We start from the raw sequence: 18,122 nt of genomic DNA, 5'->3' as shown, positions 1-18,122 counted from the left end.
TTGACCAAGTTTTAGTTTCAGCATTGTTGTTTGTTTTGGACGATGTCAACCCTCTGCATTTTCAAAGCGAGAACTAATTAACTGAACTAGAACACTCTAACTCTTCAACTATAAATGTGTAGGGCTCCATGACATTAGGACACACACAAGGATCTCTAATGCAATTAGCAAACTCCAGCCACCCAGCTTCCATTCCAACTCTTTGCAACAACATGTCTGAAAGGGTTTATCTAGCTTCATTTCTCATTGTCACCAGCTTCCTCTCCACCATCAGCCATTTCTATATGCTTGCCGAAGCCGGCGCCTTCCCAGATGATGACATCTTCGCCTTAGACGTTGTGTCAAAAATCCGCACAGACCGCAACTCAACCATGAAGGCCTCTATGGACTTTGGCCACATTGTGGAAGCTATCCCAAACGGGGTACTCCATCCGACCTCACCCAAAGACATTGCCGTCCTAATCCTGTCCTCACTCTCCCACCCAAAGCCCTTCACAGTGGCGCCACGCGGGCAAGGGCACTCAGCTCGAGGGCAAGCCCTCGCCCCAGGCGTCGTCGTCGTCGACATGCGCTCGCTCGGCAGTCGGCCATGATCACCGTGTTGATGGTCGCAGCCGCATGAATGTGTCCACCCACGAGCTGTGGGCGGACGTCGGCGGCGAGCAGCTATGGTTCGACGTCCTCCACACTACGCTCGAGCACGGCCTCGCGCCACGCGTCTGGATCGACTACCTCCACATCACCGTCGGCGGCACACTCTCCAATGGCGGCATCGGCGGGCAGGCCACTACTACAGAATGGACTTGTTGTCCCGGGCGGTAACGGCCTTTAGTCCCGGTTACCACGCCGAGACAACGATCCCTGGACTAAAGGTGCCACCTTTAGTCCCGGGTCATCGAGCCAGGACTAAAGAGGGACCTTTAGTCCCGGTTGGTGTTACTGAAAGGACCTAGGATGCCGCCTAGAGGGGGGTGAATAGGCGTTTCTGAAAATTAACACCTTTAAATGCGGAAACAATTAGAAAGGGGAGTTTCCAAAATGGAAACTCCAAATCAAGAGTACTACCACCCCTCACAAGTTAGCCACAAAGTAAACAAGGTATAAAGAATATATATAGAAGCTACAACCCTGCAACACCAAGTTAGAACAGAGAATAAATATTTTCAGTGCAGGCAGGAAATACCGGACGTGTCCGGTATGAATACCGGACGTGTCCGGTATACACGATTTCTGTAGATCAGCCCTGAACTTGCTCCTTTCGATTTCTATCTTCAAACCAAACTGCAGGCACCTAATGGAGATGATAATATACACAGAGAACCTGCAGTACAGCTAGAGCAACACAAATATCAAATGAAATGCAAATTAAGACACGATATTTGTTTTACCGAAGTTCGGACTCGTTCGAGTCCTACTCTCCGTTGAGGGGGCTGCGGGCGACCCAGCAAAGGTCAGCCCTAGAGGGTACCACGAAGGTCACTCTAGCCGGAGTCTTTTCCAACTCCTTTTCCTCCTTCCACTAAATGATTCCGAGGCGGCGGAATCGACCGTTACAAACTTTCCGAAGCAACCACAATCTCTCGGTTGCTCTCCGGCGACGCCTAGCCGTCTAGGACCGAAGAGTCCAAGAGTAACAAATGCGAATCACGAGATTGACAATATGCACAAGTGCTCAAGTGGTGGCTTGCTCTCTTTTTCAAATTCTTTCTCAACCCACAAATTGATTTTGCAATTTGGATCACACACTCACTAAGAGAGGGTTTAGGAGAGTTGGCAAGGCTAAAAAACGTGTGTCTATCACAGCAGAATCAGCAGCCTCCAAAGGTGGAGGCTTGGGGGTATTTATAGCCCCCTTGAAAAACTAGCCGTTTTATAGCCGTTGCAATACCGGACATGTCCGGTATGCATACCGGACACGTCCGGTATGACTCACACTGCGCCAACGGTAACTAAGTTACAGTGAAGTTGTGAGGTGTCGGAACTCCCGAAGAATGCCGGGACTTCCGACCGTCGGAACTCCCGACTCAAGTCAGAACCCCCGACCCTCAGTAATTATGAAAAACATGTAACTGAGTTAAAGTTAGTGAGGTGTCGGAACTCCCGACACATGTCGGAACTCCCGACCATCGGAACTCCCGACTTACGTCGGAACTCCCGACTCTCACGGCTTTTGAAAACTAGCCGTTGGCCTCTGGTCATCCATACCGGACACGTCCGGTATGAATACCGGACATGTCCGGTATGACCAGGACAGTGAACCCTCCAAGTTAGTTGAAGTGCGACACGTCAGAACTCCTGACCCATGCCGGGACTCCCGACCGTCGGAACTCCCAACCTGCATCGGAACTCCCGACGAACCAACCCGAGAACAACAGGTTTACAGCTGCTGGACAAATACCGGACACGTCCGGTATGAATACCGGACACGTCCGGTATTACCAGACCAGCAAGTGATCAGTTAGCACTTTTGTCGCTCAAATACTCAAAACTCACATGGGTTGGCTTGAGCACTTATGAAACATTATCTATCAACATGATGCATCCCTCTTCATAGTACGACATACCTATTAAACTCAAGATAAATGGAAATATGAATTTGTACCACTTGAGTTGTTCTTTTGAATTGATGCCGTCCTTTCCAATCTTCATCAAGTAAGGGTGCTAACATGTTGATGTTGATCTTTTCACTTGAGCATAGCCATCTTGAGCATGTGACTTGATTCCATTCATCAAGTTTGAATAATCCCAGATGTATCAAGTCACTTCCATCAAATACTTCATTATAGATTTTATCCTTCATATAAATATGACCATCTTAGCTTGATTAGTACCTCAACTAAATGCAAGTACTTTCTTCTTCACCCTAGCTAGGTTCTTCGGCCACCAAGCCGTCGCTTGCCCTTCACCCTTGCTTAGTACCTCGAAGCCTTTCCTTGCTATCTTCACCATCTCAAGCAATCAAGTCACATCTTGTGTTGAATCATCCATTCATATGTATTGTTATCTTTTTCATTTAAATTTAGCAAGCTTCAAATATGAGACCATTCCATATGCAATCCCTTATGTCTCATTAACTAATAATCATGAGCTTGCTTTCACATAGTACATGGAAATCCCACAAGAAATAAGCCTTCACATGATTTCCATTTGTATTGTTGTCTTGTGCTTGAACTAGATTGTTTATACAACAATACATCATTTTGGCTTTCATTAAGTACCTTGTGAGATAACCTATTACCTGTTCACACTTAGCAAACTAGTTAGTCCTTTAATCACGTTGTCATTCAATCATCCAAAACCCACAAAAGGGCTAGATGCACTTTCAGTTACTAACCGGGACTAAAGGCCAACACCAACCGGGACTAAAGGTCCTCCAGCTGAGCAAACATGGCCGCACCCTTTAGTCCCGGTTGGTAACCCCAACTGGGACTAAAGGTTCCTTTTCTTTTTCTTTTTTTTGTTTAATTTGTTTTCAGTTCAGTTACACGTATTTGTTTAATATATAATATGTTTTTATGTACGTATTCTACGCTGCTAATATAAATATACGCAAGCATATAATTACATCTAATTCTCATATCGAGCATTATTACACTTTCATAATCTTGTTCTAAAAAATAACGATATCAATAAACATTTAATTTACATCATTTATTCCTTAGGATCAAAGTAGAACTCGCCGTTGGGATTTAACACTTTTTCTAGAAGATATCCTGCTATTGACTCTTGAACTGCTTTCAGATGGTCTTTTTGTATGATCCTTCGTTTCAACCATTCAATCTTACATTTGGAATAAAAGGAAAAATATTAATACATATATATAATATATTCATTTAAAAATAAATAAAAAATTGATATATACGTACTCTGAGGACATCTTTAGGAGTTCTTCTTATGTGCGCAGTGATAAATTCACAAACGTAGTATCCACACAAGTTATTACCTAGTTCCTGCCGCAAACACCACTGTACGAGAAGAAGATTATTCTCATCATCTCACACGTAAATTGAAGTACGATACAATAATTAAACACGTGGGGAAGTGTATATAGTACAACTTACTGGTATTTCAACTACATTAAGTGGTGCCTTGCAATCCTTGCGATGTTGCCGAATAAACTCTTTTCAAACCCTGTGCGACCAATAATGTACGATCGTTAATAAATTATAGCAAAGTCTATTCAATAATAGTTGTGCGCGAGAGATCAAAATTACCCCTGGATAATGTCTATCATATCTTGGTATAGTGCCCGCTCTTTTCTCAACGAGTCAAAGATTACTAACCGACTTGAGTTTAACTTAATGACAATGAGTATCCAGTGAAACCTGCATTGGTTTATACACACACGTACATGCATATAAGTTGTATTGATATTATATAAAATGTGTAGACTACATTATTATTAACACTTACTCAAAGTTGTACGGGAAAAGTATTGTTGTCTTGTCGTGCTGCTTCATGAAGAACATCATGATATTCTCCTGTGCTTCAGATACCCACCGCTCCTTGACAATAATACTGGTTTTGAATACGATATAAGGATCAATGAAGCCAACACTGGTGTCTTGTATTCTTTGGAGCTCTGACATCTGGAATCTGTATATAAATATAAGTTACATGTGAGGATAATTATATACACGTACGCATGGAAGTGAGTTTATTAAATAAAAGTAAGAATCACTTACAAACAAAATGAGCTAATGATTGATTTATCCAGAGCGTCCATGTGGTATAGTTGATGCAATTCTTCGAAACTAATATGTAAGATGTCATCGCCACGGAAGTAATGATGGTCTCTAAATCTGACAAAGATCCACTGCTCACCCCTGCCACATGCCTGCATGTACCACTTATTGAGCAAGTACATTTGCGTACCCAATTCATTCAGAGCCGCAGGGTTGTACAGACTTTTGCCATATTTATAAGTCTTCCAGGTATCAACTTCTAGGTTCTGGATTGGAGCTTTGCCCGTCAATTGATCCAAGGTTAAACCAGTATCTTGAAAAAAAGCATTAAGGGCTTGAACCGACACTTCTCTAGAGTTGTCTGGTCGATAGACTTCTATGTTGGAACCATATTCATTAGCAACAATAAGATTTTGCATTGGTTGCTTCTGTTGTCCGAGCTGTGGGACATCCTTCCCTGATGCTCTTTTTCTTTTCTTATCTGCATCATGTGACTTCACGAGGGAGCGGTCATAGTCTGATAGTGGTGAAGGCTTATAAAGTTCAATCATCTTTTTCTTGTGAGCATTGACCTTCTGCCTCAACACCTCTCGTGGTAGGTAAAAGTACAGCTTCTCCTTAAGCTTCGCTTGACTCTTGTTTTTGGTATCTATAAAAAATCTTTCACTTTTTTGTCTTCTTCAGCTTCTATTTGCTCTTCAGTCTTTTCAGGAAGTATTTCTTGAGAAATAACTCTTTTTTCTCGGGGTCTTCTTTGCCGCCGGGACCTTAGACGTCTTTGTAGTGCGTCGCTGTGGAGGGGGTGGGGGCGGTGTTGGAGACCGGCGTGGAGGTGATGTGGCCGGTGTTGGTGGAGACCGGCGTGGAGGCGTTGGAGATCGTTGTGGAGGTGGTGGGGCCAGTGTAGGAGTTGGAGATTGTTGTGAAGGCGATGGGGCCGGTGTAGGAGTTGGCGATTGCCGTGGGGATGAAGTTGTCTCGCCCCCCGCGACGCTGTGATGAGATGGGGAATGAATGATTAGGATAGGCTGGGGGGAGACCCTGCTACAAAAACAAGTTGTGTGTCAATTATTTTTGAAGCCAATAGAAAATTAATGGAAAATAATATTTCATTCACTTTCATTCGTACCTAGGGTGAGGTAGGGGAAGCAGTGGCGCCCTAGAAATGATGATGAAGCGTTTGCGCCATTAAATAAATGTCTTCTCTGCTTCTCCTAGTGTCTTCTCCCCATCACTGCCTTCAATGTCAAGAGGAACATTGCTGTATCCTTTGAGCACTCTATCAACCGAGATGCTAGCATATCTAGGTTGAATAACTGACCCATGGATTCTTGGCGTCTTCGTTCGGTCTATTGGAGATACAACCCCGATAGCCACCATGATTGATACATTATTATCATCTAGAATGTGCAGCTCACATGTGTTAGAGGTTCGGTAATGTCATCAATAGGGAAGCGCAACCCAGCGTCGTCTTGAATAATTGGCAGCTCCGTAGAAGCACAATTGCTTTTCATCTGACCAATAGGGCTAATGGTGACTCCCGGCGTTGATTGCGATTGCATTTGACTCATTGCTAGCTGCACTTGCCTCTTGATCTCCTCTTGCATTCTTGCCTCAAGAGATTTTTCTCGTTCACGTGATTCAAGCAATGCTTATCGTGACTCATCAACAAATTGCTCCAATGCACGAATTCGTTCTGCCTCCTCATCCTTCTTTCTCTGGCGACTTCTGTAGGTATCCTTGTCTGCTGGGAATGCGTGTAGCTATGGAACCGCCCCGTAGCCTCTTGTTCGACCACCGTGTTCGGGATTCTCTAGGGCATATGTCAATTCATCCTTCTCTCTGTTGGGCTTGAAAACACCACTATCAGCTTCTTCCCTAGCACGAGCTAGTCTCTATGTTGCTCTCTCAATTTTTTGCTGAAAATTAGCTTACCAATGTCTGGGTCTAGGCTTCCCCCATGAGCGTAGAACCAATTCTTCGCGCGTTGAGGCCAGTTCTTCTCTATTGTTTCAGGTATGATTCCCTTGGCAGTAATCTCTGCTTCTAGGTTCTGCCACTTGGGAATAGCACTCCTATAACCACCTGATCCCATGCGATGATGGTATTGCTTCTGTCGGGCATTCTGTCGATTCCTCATCACACGTTCCTCACTATCTTGAGATGTCTTGTGTTCTACGAAGGCATCCCAATGGGACTCCAACTTGACAAACGCCTTAGCATTGAAATTCGGCGTAGCATTCTTCAAGATAAACTTTTTTATACAATGTCTTCTTCCAACTCTAGAACAATGTTGCCATCTTCTTCATTGTCCAATCCCTCACTAGCTCCTTCAAAGCATCATCTGCTTGTAATGTGAAATGCTGAGTGATATCTCTCCAAGCTAGGTTCTTGTCACGATCAGATACAAAACTAACATTAGGAGCGGATATCTTCTGCTTCCATTCATGAGCACTAACTGGGATCCTATCTCTTACAATGAACCCACATTGATTGACATATGTCTGAGCATGTGGTCCCAATGGTTTGTCGGTGTCGGTGTCGAATTCTGATATTATGAAACGGCCCTCTAATGGCTTTTTTGGCCCTCGGACTTTCCTACTTTTGTCGGTGGTTGATGTAGATCTAGAGACCGGCTACATGAGTAGAAACATAATGATTAACAACAAATATACGTACGCATGCATCTATAAGAGATGATAGATAATCGAATATACCTTGCCAGTATTTTCTTGCGCGACAATTTGTTGATCTTCAACCACTGGCATATTCAGGATATCCTCATAATCAGCAAAGTACTGTCTCGTGTCATCTACATCCACATTGGTGCCGGTGTTGATAATATTCGCCATTATGTCATCACTCAAGTTATCATCCGGAGCAGCCATTTGTATCTTCAAGATAACACATAGATAGAATTACTATAGTACATAACATAAGTACATGTGACAACACATATAGAATTACTAAATCCAATTAAATATAATAACACATAATATTTCATAAGGATAAACAATAATAAGGTATAGGCTTTGGAATTGAATCAAAAACATTTTCGATCCAAAAACATGGAAATAAGTATATGTATATATATACACATAGAATGATACAATATATTTTCTCTCTCTCTCTCTCAACACATAAAAATAAGTGCATATATCTATATCTCTAGATATGCATGTGATACACATAGAATGTCTCTTTAGATACAATTTTCTCTCTCTCTCAACACATGAAAATAAGTACATGTATATATACATATAGAAATAATTAAGTACATATGTATACATATAGAATCTCTCTCTAGATATAATATATATAGAGAGATAGAATATATAATTACTAAATCCAATTAAATAAATCTAACATGAAATTAGATAAACTAGTAATAGATAATACATTTTAATCTAACATATATCAAAAACTATAATAAAAAACTATCTAAATAAAATACTAATTAAATTTTAATACATTTAAATCTAATATATCAAAAACTATCTAAAAAATAACTAAAAAACTAACAATAAACTACTAATTAAAATTTAATACATTTTAATCTAACATACAGCCGAGACTTTGTAAAAAAAAATCTAAAAAACATGGCCGATCGAGAGCAGATCAAGAGTTCGACGGAGGCCGTACGGTGGGCGCGCGGGAAGCGTCGGCGACGGAGGGTGGGGTCGGGTGCGGCGGCGGAGACGGGATGCGGCGATGCGGGCCGGGAGAATGGCACGGCCGGGCGGGGGTAGACGACGACGACAGCGCGACAGAGATGAGCTCGACGACGGCGGATGGCGCAGCTGGGCGGGGCTGAGCGACGGAGGCGAGATCAAAGATGAACAGAACAGACGTTCGATATATATAGGCCGGGACCCTTTAGTCCTGGCTGGTAACACCAGCCGGGACTAAAGGACATTTAGTCCCAGCTGGTAAGACCAACCGGGACTAAAGGTCCAACCATTTAGTCCCGGCTGGTAAGACCAACCGGGACTAAAGGTCCAACCCTTTAGTCCTGGTTGGTCTTACCAGCCGGGACTAAATGTCCTTTAGTCCCGGCTGGTGTTACCAGCCGGGACTAAAGGTATTTTTGGGCAGGCAACGAAATTGCCGCCCACCCTTTAGTCCTGGTTCTTGGTCTGGGCCGGGACTGAAGGCCTGAAAATTTTGGCAACCCGCCAGCGTAATTGGAAAGGCCTCGGATTTTGATTTTGTTTAATACTAGGTTAATCAATTAATTCCATAGCAACTTTAATACTTTGCAATATTTATTTTAAAAAATACTATTGATTAACTAATTATTTATTGTAAATAGGAAAATTTTGTAACCTAAAGTTTTTAATTTCTTTTATGAATATAGAATATAAATGTTACTAATACTAAGTATTTTGTTAATGCAAAAATATATTTGTAACTTAAAATTAATAAAACTAATATTATTCGATAGGAAATTTATTATCACATTATTGTAACGTCAATGTTTCAATTTTGTCTTGGATTTTGACCAAAATTGACAGGAAATTTTTGTTGAACCTATAAAAATAAAGAAAATATAGTATTTTTTGTTCTATAACTTTTTCAAATGAAAAAATGGCCTATATAAGGATTGTATATATTGATGAGCTTAACAAACTCGGTATTCAAAACTTTTTAATTTGAGACAATCTAGGGTTCCGAAAACTAGTTTGTAGGCGTCGAAATTTAAAAATCACAAATTTGAACCGTCCAAACTTTCTCAAATGGAAAGTTGACCAAAACAACAATTGTAGATCTTTTTGAGTTTAACAAACTTGGTATTCAAAACTTTTCAATTTAAAGTCATTTAGAGTTCATAATACTAGAGTCAAAGTATTGTTTTTTTATTTGACCAAATTTGACTTGGTCAAACTTGCTCAAATGAGATACTAAATGACCTCAGATGAAAAAACTCTGAATACTAAGTTTGATCATCTCAGCAAGATCTACAATTGTTACATATTACATAATATCCGTCTCTAAAACATAATATATTAAACATGCATCGTTGTATCATGCGGGCATAACAGTGAATTTCTTCTTGACGTATGACCCTTGGTTATGATCTTGTCGTAACCATGGAGTGTCTTCATCATTTAACATGATGCTTGGATCTTTCTTCACTATAAAGGGTGGAATTCGGACATTTCTTTCGTAATCTTCTAACATGTCTGACTTGTCTTCAATTCCCACTATATTTATTTTCCCAGAAAGAATTATGTGGCGCTTTGGCTCATTGATCATTGAGTTGATGTCTTCATTTTTTTCCTCTCTTTGATTTTGTAGACATGTCTTTCACATAGAACACCTGACTCACATCGGCAGCAAGGACGAATGGTTCCTCTTTATACCCAATATTGTTGAGGTCCACTGTTGTCATTCCATACTCTTTGTCGACTGTTACCCCTCCTCCGGTCAGCTTCACCCATTGGCACCGGAACAAAGGGACTTTAAAATTAGGTGCGTAGTCTAGTTCCCATATCTCTTCTATGCGGCTATAATATGTTTGTATATTCCCATTTGGATCTGTGCCATCTATGCGAACACCACTATTTTGATTGGTGCTCCTTTTATCTTGGGCAACTATGTAAAATGTATTCCCATTTATCTCGTACCCTTGGTACGTGAGGATATGCCACGATGGCTGCCTAGCCAACAAATACAGTTGCTCATCAATATTGTCATCGCCTTGACATTCTTTTCGCAACCAACCACTGAAACTTTCCATGTGCTGACGCCTAATCCAAGCTTCAGTCTTCCCTGGAAACTTGGATTGTAAGAACTCCTTATGTATCTCGATGTACGGATGCACCAATGACGAGTTCTGAAGAACTGTGTAGTGTGCTTTATTGAAATAATCGTCTTCCATGCCGATATATATTTTCTTCCCTAAAGTTCCTTTACCACTGAGTCGCCCCTCGTGTCGTGATTCGGGAACACCAATCGGGGCAAGGTCAGGAATAAAGTCAACACAGAACTCAATGACCTCCTCTGTTCCATAGCCCTAGGCGATGCTTCCTTCAGGCTTAGAACGGACTTTCACATATTTCTTCAAGACTCCCATAAACCTCTCGAAGGGGAACATGTTATGTAAGAACACAGGTCCAAGAATACTAATCTCCTTCACCAAATGAACTAGGATGTGTGTCATGATATTAAAGAAGGATGGAGGGAACACCAACTCAAAGCTGACAAGACATTGAACCACATCATTCTGTAGAGTAGCTAGTTCCACTGGATTGATTGCCTTCTGAGAAATTGTATTAAGGAATGCAAATAGCTTCACGGTGGCTAGACGTACATGTGGAGGTAGAATTCCTCTTAAAGTAACTGGAAGCAATTGCGTCATAAGCACGTGGCAGTCGTGGGACTTTAAGTTTAGGAATTTCTTATCTGGCACATTTATTATACCCTTTATATTGGAGGAGAATCCCGATGGGACCTTGATGCTGCTTAGACATTCGAACATGCTGTCCCTCTCTTCTTTGCTAAGCGTGTAGCTAGCAGGACTTAAGTAATGATGTCCATCATCTGTCTTCTCTCTATGAAGGTTGTCTTGTTCTTTCATGCCCTGCAAGTCCTGGCGTGCTTCAAGTGAATCCTTTGGCTTCCCGTATACACCCATGAATCCTAACAGGTTTACACAAAGATTCTTTATCAGGTGCATCACGTCGATTGCATTGCGGACCTCTAGGACTTGCCAATAGGGTAGCTCCCAAAAGATGGACTTCTTCTTCCACATGGGTGCGTGTCCCTTATCATCTTTGGGAACAGATTCACTGCCTTGTCCCTTTCCAAATACTACTTTCACATCCTTGACCATTGCGAGTACATCTTTCCTGATTCGGTTATGAGGCTTCTTCCGGTGGTATGGCTTACCTTTAAAATGCTTCTCTTTCTTTCTTACTTGGTGATTCAAAGGAAGGAATCGATGATGGCCAAGGTACACGACCTTTCGACATCTTTTCAAATATATACTGTCAAGGTCATCAAAACAATATGTGCATGCATTATATCCTTTGTTTGTCTGACCTGAAAGATTACTTAAAGCAGGCCAATCATTGATTGTTACGAACAACATTACTCGTAGGTCAAAGTGTTCTTGTTTGTACTCATCCCAGACATATACACCTAGTTTGTTCCATAAAACTAGAAGTTCTTCAACTAATGGCTTCAGATAGACATCAATATCGTTGTCAGGTTGCCTCGGACCTTGGATGAGGATCGGCATCATAATGAACTTCCGCTTCATGCATAACCATGGAGGAAGGTTGTAGATACATAGAGTAACTGGCCAAGTGCTATGACTAGTGCTCTGCTCTCTAAAAGGATTCATACCATCTGTACTTAAGGCGAACCTTAAGTTTCTAGCCTCATTTGCAAACTCTAGAAATTCCCTGTCTATCACTCTCCACTGGGACCCATCAACTGGGTGTCTCAGCATATTGTCTACCTTACGATCTTCTTTATACCACCGCAACAACTTTGCCTGGTCTTTATTTCTGAACAAACGTTTTAAGCGTGGTATTATAGGAGCATACCACATAACCTTGGTAGGGATTTTCTTTCTAGGACGTTGTTCACCCTTGATGTCACCAGGATCATCGCGCCTGATCTTATACCGCGATGCTTTACATACCGGGCATTCATCCAAATTCTCGTATTCATTGCCATGGTAGAGGATGCAGTCATTAGGACATGCATGTATCTTCTGGATTTTTAATCCCAATGGGCAGACAACCTTTTTTGCTTCGTACGTAGTGGTGGACAATTCATTTGGCTTCGGAAGCATCTTGTTTATGAGGTTCAATAAATTCCCAAATGCCTTATCGGATATACCATTCTTTGCCTTCCACTGTAGCAATTCCAGTGTTGTACCCAGCTTTTTTTTGCCCCTCTTCGGCCGTCGGGTATAGCAACTTCCTATGATCCTCAAGCATGCGCTCGAACTTAACTTTCTCTTTTTCACTTTCCCATTCTTGTTGTGCATCACGAATGGCATCGCCAAGAGCATCACCGAGATCATCTTCTACCGCTACCTCTTCTTCATCTCCCCCCATTGTAGTATCATCAAAGGCACCATACTGAGCAATAATGTCATCAATGTCTAAATTTTCTCCTTCACCTTCTTCCATCATGACCCCGCTTTCTTCATGCTTAGTCCAATATATATAGTTTGACATGAAACCTGACTTAAGCAAATGTGAATAAAGAATCATTAAGCTTGAATATTCCTTTAAATTCTTACATAGGGCACATGGACAACACATAAAACCATCCCGCTTATTTGCCTCGGCCACACCTAAGAAATAGTGCAAGCCCTCAATAAAGTCTTGGGAGCGGCGATCGGCATTGTACATCCAATGGCGTGACATAATCTGTATTACACGATAAATTATGAAAACCTTGAACATAATTAAGTATTTTATTACACAACTTAAATGACACACACACGGTTGATTAATTAACTAAGTCTGGCTACAACGTAAGCAATCCCAACTATCACTAAACAAACTAAAACTACAATACACTTCAGTAACATAATTATTTCGTGATCGTATGCAACTAAAACAGACAAATCATTCTTCCGTTGAATATCAATAAGCTTCTCCTGCTGGCTCACTGCCTCATCATCAGCAGCCGCTACCTCAAGCGCACCCAAATTCTGCACGTATGTAGCATAATCTTCCTCCCAGTACCAACCACCGCATCCATTGCCCTCACACTAAAATTAAAGCCAAAAAATATTTAGTAAAAAATATTCAAGAAAAGCAGGTCAATTAGCCATAATTATAAAATGCGTAAGAAACTCACATCGCGATCCGGACACTTGTAGAAAACACGACCCTTGTTGGGTCCCTGTCTCTTGACTCGGTACTCCATCACAATCTTCTGCTTACACTTGCCGCAGATAATGAGAGGGAGTTCTGGCCTCAGTCGTTTTGCAACCGAACGAGAGGCCGATGATCCGGTACCAGTTGTCATCTACTTTCTATACTTATTTTTGCAAACTAGTGTAAATTTCATATTTTCTAAAATGATATATTTAAACAAAACCAGTACGGATTTCACATGTTTCAATAAATAACCATCCGTACTAGTTGACCTTGCTTACGTGATCATCTCGGCCAGCATTTCTCCACCGGACGGCACCATACTTGGCCAAGGAAGAGCTCCGATTCTACGAGAAAGGGAACACGGTCTTCCGCGACCGTTGCCGCTCTCTCTCGTAGCATCAAAGTTCCTCCTTGACGTCCGTTACCGCTCGGCAGAGAACATGTTGGCTGAGCTGAACACGGTCCGCAAGTTCAACTAGTACGGATTTTCTAAAATTTTCTAACAATTTTCTAAGTTTTTCATTTCATGGAAAAATTAATTCTAAGATCATGTAAGCCACCGGGGACGAAGAGTAACACCAATGGAGGGGGAGAGAGCAAGAACAACAGTAAGCTGAAGAACAGAGGCAGTGAGTTTGAATGGAATGGCTCGGGCTCGGGGAGAAAGAAATGAGCTGAATTATAGGCCGGAATGATTAGTCCCGGTTAGGGGTCCAAACCGGGACTAAACATTAATCTTTATTCCCGGGGCATCACCCAAACCGGGACTAAAAGCTTTAGTCCCGGTTGGTATTACCAACCAAGACTACCGGTTGGTAATACCAGCCGGGACTAAAGATCCCTGCTCCGCGGACGACCGTTGGGCAGGGACCTTTAGTCCTGATTGGTATTACCAACCGGGACTAAAAGGTCCTTTAGTCCCGGGGGCAAAAAATACCGAAGCTAATGCTAATTTAGGACATCGTTCTAAAGTCTGTTCTCTAGTTGGGCGTTCCGCCATGGGCCGCAGATCTCCAACGTGCACGAACTTGACGTGGTACACGTCTCTTGCCGCCCAGTGCACGAACTTGTATACATAAATCTGAGAGCTGACCAGTGCACAATGTGTAATGGATCTGTATTTTTTTTGTTGACAATTAACTAACGAACAAGCTATATATGTTGGTAGTCGCAGGCACGGGCGAAATGATCAGCTGTTCGCCGGACAAGAACTCGGACCTGTTCTTTGCAGCACTGGGTGGGTTGGGTCAGTTTGGGGTCATAACCCGGGCTCGGATCGCGTTTGAACCCGCTCCCAAACGGGTTCTTTGGGTCCGACTCGCCTACGCAGATGTACAATCATCGTTCACCGGTGACAAGGAACTGCTCATTTCGAAACGGTCTGCCGGCGATTCCGGTGGTTTCGACTACATTGAGGGCCAAGTCCAGCTGAACCGGATCCTCACCGAGGGCCGGAGGTCGTCTTCCTTCTCAGCCCTAGAGCTCGATCAGGTTGCCAAGCTCGTCCATGGCACCGGGTCTGCCGCAATCTACTACATCGAGGGTGCAATGTATGTACTATAATGAGGATACTGCCTCCTCCTCATCCTCTGAAACTTGAGACACTACTGGAAGAGCTGAGCTTCGTCCCGGGGCTTGCGTTCGTCAGAGACGTGTCCTACGTGGATTTTCTCGACCGAGTTGGCCGCGACGAGCAGAAGCTGCGGTCGGCCGGCGTCTGGGACGTGCCGCACCCATGGCTGAACCTCTTCGTCCCGAGGTCGCGCATCGTGGACTTCGACGCCGGCGTGTTCAAGGGCATCCTCAAGGACACCAAGCCCGTGGGGCTCGTCCTCATGTACCCCATGAACAAGGACAGGTGGGACGACAGGATGACGACGGCCACGCCGGACGAGGACGTGTTCTACGCCGTCGGGCTGCTGCGGTCCGCGGTGGCCGCCGGCGACCTGGAGCGGCTGGAGAGGGAGAACGCCGCCGTTCTGGAGTTCTGCCACCGGGAGGGCATAGGGTGCAAGCAGTACCTGCCGATCCACGGGTCGCGGGACGCCTGGTGGCGGCATTTCGGCGAGAAATGGAGCAGGTTCGCCGCGCTGAAGGGCAAGTACGCTCCCCGGGCGATTCTTTCGCCGGGGCAGGGGATCTTCGTCTCCGCCGCCGGTGACGGCTTGACCGACAAAGTGGCCTCTGATTCTCTGTAGAGGACGTTGGTTTCTAGTTTGGCCTGCATGCATGCATGTTGTGTAGATCGGAGCAAGCATGAGACGCCGGGTCGGAGCCTCGGAGGTGCTTGCACGTACGACAGTGTTAGTGGTCAGCAGGTGTGTTTAGAGAATCAGAATTTTGGATTTGGTTGATTCCATTTCCATGGAAAGGCGACGTGATGAATTTGTTATTAGTTTGGTTGATTCTTTTTTGTAGTAGGAGTCATAGGAAGTTTGTGGTGATGCTGATCCGGAGAAGCGTCCTAGCTAGTTTGAGTTGTAATCTGGTTTATAATTCTTTAATTGTTTGTTCGTTTACTTTTAGGTTGGATCTGTCTATGTGACATTCAGTTGTTTTCGTCCCACCTGTCAACTGAATTTTTTCCATGTACTTACAGTGTTTTTAGCTATATTTATACTGTCCTATTATTAGATTTACAATGATTTCTTCAGTGTAGTTTATTGAACATGGTGGTGTAATTTGGAGATAAACACAAATATATGCCAAATTTTTTAGAAATACTTTCAAATTATTTTTATGAATTGCAGATACCAGAGAAATATATTTCAAATTATTCACAATTTTTTCATAAATTTCAAAACAAAAATTCCAAATTGTGGTGGGACCCACCTCCCCAACCATATCCCTTCCCTTCCGTCACCTGCGCACTTCCCTTCCCTTCCGTTCCATCGAATGCGCACGAAGACAAAATCCGGAGAAGAAGCAGCAACAGTGATCCGGCTAGGGGGCGGCCCTCCTCGTAGCTGGGCGTCAGCCCTCCTCGTGGCCCTCCTCATAGCCGCCCGTCGGCCCTCCTCGTCGCCGGCCACCGGCCCCGCGCCCGCCATGGCCAGGGCCGCGAGCTCTGAGGCTGGCCACACCTACTGCCTCGCCGGCCCTCGCTGACTGCGCGTGCCTCACCTGTTCGTCGGCCGCGCCCCGTACTAGCCGTCCACGTAAGATCAGATGGCCCAAAAATAAGTTGATTGGAGAGGCCAAATCAACCGGTTGAGGTTTAACAATTCTGTTTAGGTTGGGTTTATGTACATGTATCCCTCCGTGGATCGAACATGTAAGCAACGAAGTTGCACCAGGTCTACTGTGCTTCAAATAAATGTCGAATTGTTGACCTTCCTCTGGTTACATACCCAATTAAATATGCATGTACAAAACTTGAGACATTCTTAAATTATGTGCATGTGCTTCAAAATTTATGTGATTCACATAACACATGAGATTTTAAGTTGTCGCTGAGGTTATCATTTTGTGAAACCCCAAAAATAACCAACCAGGCTTTCTAGTAGCTAAGAGAAAAATTTATCCTCCATCTCAAAGGAAATGTCATTTTAGCTTCAATGTTAAATCAAATCATCTTTAGTTTAATTAAGTTTTTACAAATATGTACTAATATTTTTTGAGGGAATCAGGAAAGGTTGCCCTTACCCTTGCTGGTTATAGATTTATATAAAGAAAAGAACAAGCTCCAAAAGAGTTTTAGGAAACAAAAAAGGTAGCAAAGAAAAATAAGAAAATTACAGCATGGCTTCTAGCCATCGACTAATAAGGGGGAAGTATTTTGCTTTTGCCCGATGAATGACCTGGGCAAACTCTTGTTTAAATATGCATGTACACCGTTTTAGAGAAGGCTGTAAACCTCCAAAGATTAAGTCATTTCTGGATATCCAAATACTCCAGCCCATGAGACCAATAATCTCCATGAAGAAGGGCACATATGTAATTGTCTCTTAAAGCTTGTAAACGCATCTTCTGTATTCTACAAATATTGATGATATTAAATAAATAGTATTATATTTATCATGGAATATATTTTCATAATATAAATATTTAGAATCACAATCATTAATACTATATCTATAAATTTTGTTGAATTTAAAATACTTTGACTTTGATGTTGCACTCTTTTTTGGACCAACGGAGTAGTATTCTCTTACCCTGTCATGGCTTTTCCACATCTATACTAGGTAGGAGTGAGATGTGTTTCATCCATGTGACGATGGCGATGAGCAACTCATAAAGCTCGTGCTCATGCTGGGTGTCTCTAGACCACTATCCTCGTCTCTACTAGATGATCTTTCCTTTGCGGGGAAAAGATTGGAGCTCTCACAAACTTTCCCGTGGCTCACCATAAGTTCGGGAGCTTGCCGGGCGATGCCTAGCTGTCTAGAAGACTTCCTTTCCAAGAGTAACAAAAGCTTCACGAATTGGACAGAGCCTGATAAATGCTCATGGTTTGGCTTGCTCTCAATTGCTCTCTAACTCTAAATCTCTCAACTAACACTTAGTCTCACACTAATCACTCACTCTCACAAAGATAGAGTTGGGGAGAGCTCTCACAGAGTTGGGAATGTCTGAAGGTCAGTAACCT

At 42.9% G+C, this 18,122-nt stretch overlaps 1 pseudogene; it reads left to right on the top strand.

The window, feature by feature from the left end:
• The first annotated feature begins 212 nt into the window (after positions 1-212).
• LOC136526222 (cytokinin dehydrogenase 10-like) lies at positions 213-15,732 on the top strand (annotated as a pseudogene).
• The last annotated feature ends 2,390 nt before the right edge of the window (positions 15,733-18,122 follow it).

Source organism: Miscanthus floridulus, chromosome 19, assembly GCF_019320115.1.
Source record: "Miscanthus floridulus cultivar M001 chromosome 19, ASM1932011v1, whole genome shotgun sequence".
Classification (NCBI taxonomy): domain Eukaryota; kingdom Viridiplantae; phylum Streptophyta; class Magnoliopsida; order Poales; family Poaceae; genus Miscanthus; species Miscanthus floridulus.
This window is presented reverse-complemented; position numbering and strand designations above follow the sequence as displayed.